Source organism: Arachis ipaensis, chromosome B5, assembly GCF_059453495.1.
Source record: "Arachis ipaensis isolate K30076 ecotype BB chromosome B5, ASM5945349v1, whole genome shotgun sequence".
Classification (NCBI taxonomy): domain Eukaryota; kingdom Viridiplantae; phylum Streptophyta; class Magnoliopsida; order Fabales; family Fabaceae; genus Arachis; species Arachis ipaensis.
Genome location: NC_142440.1, coordinates 111,309,724 through 111,314,304, shown reverse-complemented (window position 1 = coordinate 111,314,304; position 4,581 = coordinate 111,309,724).

Sequence of the window (4,581 nt, the reverse complement as noted above, 5' to 3'; positions counted from 1 at the left end):
GAGAGGGGAGAATCCTCATCAAGTGGAACAACATACCTAGTCTTTTTGCCAGAAGGAGCTGCAATAGGTGCGGACGGTGACTACTAGTTAGAGCAGAAGGAAATCAACGCTGCACATCTGCATATGTTGGTTAACTGTGGCCAAATTTTACCATACCTCATGTCAATTTTTAAGTCTTTGTAAATATTGCAACAGTAATATACAAGCTTCTGAATCTAATTAAAACTCCGTTATCCTATTCTATCATAAGGTTATTTCAAGAGGCAAATCCTGAGATCTCATTGAACAATTTTTCATGGTGGTTCAGAGAATACGCCAGCGTGTAGCTAACTGACTCAACAGATTCGGAACTAGTTGCACTTAGTTGGAGCCCAATGAATAAGGCCACTAGCTACCCGATATACAATGTTAACGGATATCGGTTCCATACCTTACAGTGATCGATTGAAAAGAAAATAGATAACACCAGATTTCAGGTTTGTCAGGATTTAAGCAGGGGTCCTCCTGACTAGTTTGGTGTGTTGCAAAATATAATTGAATTACAGTATTTCTGCCGCACTATGTACAAGGTGTGCGTGTTTAAAGATGAATGGGATGATCCAAATTAGTGACAAGGAATACGAAAGCACAAGGACTACGATATCACTGAAGTTAACGTAACCAGGAAATATAGGCACTACGATCCTTTTATAGTGCCTCAAAATGCATGACAGGTATACTATTTGCCTTATCTGGGTTCATGCAAGTCTAGTTGGGTGGTTGTAGTTAAGACTAAGCCAAGAGGCCGCATCGAGTCTGATGATAGAATAGAGGGTCAGGAACCTTACCAGATTGAGGACCCAACTCCTTCAAAAATGGTGGTTGATACTAGTGAGCCAATCATTGATGCACCACTATTTCGTGGTATATCTTGTACTTAATTGAGTGGATTTTATCCACTATTCTCATACTTATTCATATAAATTGCATGTTTTACATTTTCCTTCCTGATTTTGTGCTATGATTGAAAATATGTATCTTTGGTCGTAATTTAGCTAATTTAAATCCTCTCTTATTACCATTCGATGTCATGATATGTGTGTTAAGTGTTTTCAGAGATTATAGGACAGGAATGGTATAGAGGATGGAAAGAAAGCATGCAAAAGTGGAAGGAATACAAAAAAATGAAGGAACCGCAAAGCTGTCAGCCCTGACCTCTTTGCATTCAATCGATCATAACTTGAGCTACAGAGGTTCAATTGAGGTGGTTCTAGTTGCGTTGGAAAGCTAACATCCGGGGCTTCGAAATGATAGATAATTTATTATAGTGGCCATGCAGCTAGGTGACACGCACACGCACTTGGCGCGTACGCGCGACATGCACGACGTACTACAACTGCAGAAATCACTGGGGGCGATTTCTGGGCTGTTTTCAACCCAGTTTTTGGCCCAAAAAATACAGATTAGAGGCTACAGAGTGCGGAAATTCCTTCATTCACTCAGACAACTTTTCATTATTCACAATTTAGGTTTTAGATATAGTTTCTAGAGAGAGAGAGAGGCTCTCTCCTCTCTCTAGGTTTTAGGATTTAGGATTTCTTCTTTCAATTTCTTCTCAATTCCAGGTTCAATGTTCCTTTAATTTAATTTCTCTTCTACTTTTATTTGTTCTAGCTTTCTAGTTTATTTATTCCCTTTGTTGATTACTTTATGTTGCTATTTGGTTTATGAACTCCATGTTAGATTTGATTTCTTTATTTAATGCAATTTGAGGTATTTCATATTTATGATTTTAATTTAGCATTTTACATTCTTAGCTTTGGTTGATTAATTGGAGACTCTTGAGTTATCAAACTACTTTGTTGATTGATAATTGAGAATTGCTAATTGACTTGAATTCCACTAACTCTAGTCTTTCCTTGGGAGTTGACTAGGACTTGAGGATTCATATTGATTCATCCACTTGACCTTCCTTCATAGTTAGAGGATAACCAAGTGGGAGCAATGAACAATTCTCATCACAATTGATAAGGATAACTAGGATAGGATGTCCAATTTTCATACACCTTGCCAAGAGTTTTCTTAGTTATTAATTTAATTTCCTTGTTATTTACATTCTTTGTTCCATATTTCAAAACCCCAAAAATATACTTTTCCATAACCAATAATAAATTATACCTCCCTGCAATTCCTTGAGAGACGACCCAAGTTTAAATACTTCGGTTTATTTTTATTGGGTTTGCTTAAGTGACAACCAAATTTATTTGTACAAAAGGATTTTTTGTTGGTTTAAAAACTATACTTTCAACGAGAATATATTTGTGAAATTATTTACCGACAAAAATTTGTTCGTCAATCATCCTTAGGTTTACTGTTATGGATGATGACATCATTGACCTTAGACTAGATACCGACGCACTTCCACTAGAAGACGACGATCTTCAAGAAGAAGATGGGGTCGATGGCTACGAAGAAGAGGAAGACGAGTTCGATGATAATCAAGAAACTACCTCGGAAGAGGAGGATGGTGAATCAGAAGAAGAAGATGATGAATCTGATTAAGGTTAATGTAAACATAGTTCTGTGATATGAATTTTTTTAAGAAACTTTACGTATTTGTAATATATATTTCAATAAATATAAACATAGTTTTGTGAATGTAACATAGTTAGCATTATTTCAGATATTTCAGTTACCATCATTTCGTATTTGTAATTTATATTTTTCGTACTTCACATAAGGTTTCATGCTCTATTTCAATTGTTAATTATTTGGGTATATTAGAGATGGATGGAAAAATAAAGATAATTAAAAAAAATTCTATCGTCAAAATTACCGATAGAATATTCCAACGGCAATAGGCTAGTCAAATGTTTTAAAAAAAATTTAAAAACATTTTTGTCGGCAAAACCGTCAGTTTAATTCGCCGGTAATATGGCAGGAGATGGATGATGTAGCACCAATATTACCATCAGAAAATTTCTGATGGTAACACCCAACATATTCTGCTTTCATGCTAACTATATTCCGTCACTAAATCTGACGGTAATTACCGTCGAACAAAAAATTCTGACGGTAAACATTTTTCCTGTAGTGGAGGGGTTTGGGAACGATGATACGAACGATGAGACGCGAAAGCTAGCAATTGGCGATTTTGACTACAACAGATGGCGATGGTGAGACAAACGGTAGCACGATAGAAGCTAGGGTTTCTAGTCTTAGAGAATGAATTGGAGCCTTGGTGGTTTGCGTGACAGTGTGAGTGAGAGGTGAGATAGAGATCGCGTGGAGACTGGAGACTAATGTTAAACAGTTTCGTTTTGTGAAAATCAATTAGTTTTTGGTTTGGTCTGACCGGCTGATTCAGTAATTCTTTGATGGTTTTGAAAAGACGGTTTCTCAGTATGGACTGAACCGTAGAGTCTTTCAATTTTTGGTCAGATCAGTTCGAATGGATGGTCCAATTTTCAAAATCATAGTATTAAGTATAAAATTTACCACATATTTTTATTATTTACAATAAATAGACATGAAATTTCATTAACATATGCAATTTTTCTAGTCTTTACCTTTTAAATTTCTACAAACTTGATTGTCAACGCTATTCATTTTTTAGATCAAACTTGACGAAAAAGTTCACTCCATTAATGGGAGGAGATAACCCAGTGATGCCAAGGCATCTTAGCCTAGTTTTACTAGCCCTTCTTCTTTGTTTTTAATAGATTTTATACACTTTCTTGAGTTACAAGTAAGCCATTTGGGTAGAAATTCATGTGTATTTGGATTCAATCAACCATGAGTGAATTGATGCATTTTCATGAGGTTTTATGCTATAATTGCTTATATGTCAAGGATGAGAAGAAGTCTCATGATTTTAGCATAGCTTTGATGCATTTGTTGATTGATGACAGGTGACCAAAAGGCTTGGAGGAAGGTTGAAGAAAGGGGATGGCAGCAATGGAAATGAAGGCAGCAAAACCACCCTGGGAAGAGCTTAAGTTTGTGCCAACGTTTGCCTCAAACTTGAGGTCAAACGTTGGCTCAAAAATATGCCCAGGAAATGCCAAAGTTTGCGCCAACGTTTGCCTCAAACTTGAGGTCAAACGTTGGCTCAAAAATTCACCCAGGGGAGACCAACGTTCACGCCAACGTTTGCCTCAAACTTGAGGTCAAACGTTGGCACAATTACTACACCAGGGGAGGCCAACGTTCACGCCAACTTTTGCCTCAAACTTGAGGTCAAACATTGGCACCATTCCTACACCAGGGGAGCTTAACGTTTGCACCAACGTTTGCCTCAAACTTGAGGCCAAACGTTGACTGCAAAATAGCCTTGGAGGGAGCATGTTTAAGCTCACGTTTGACCTCAAATGTGAACTCAAATGTGAGTGACAGAAAAGCACCATTTTGCATAATTTTAACACGCAAACGTTTGAGTTAAAGTTTGCCTCAAACGTTAACTCAAACTTAAAGGCTCCAAAGTCCAAATTGCAAACAAATTTTTTCTCAAGTCCAAGAGCAACCAACTGAGGCTATCTTCAATCCAATACCATCAAGGCCAAGGGCCCAAATTCAAGGCTTCAAGACCATTAGAAGAAAGTG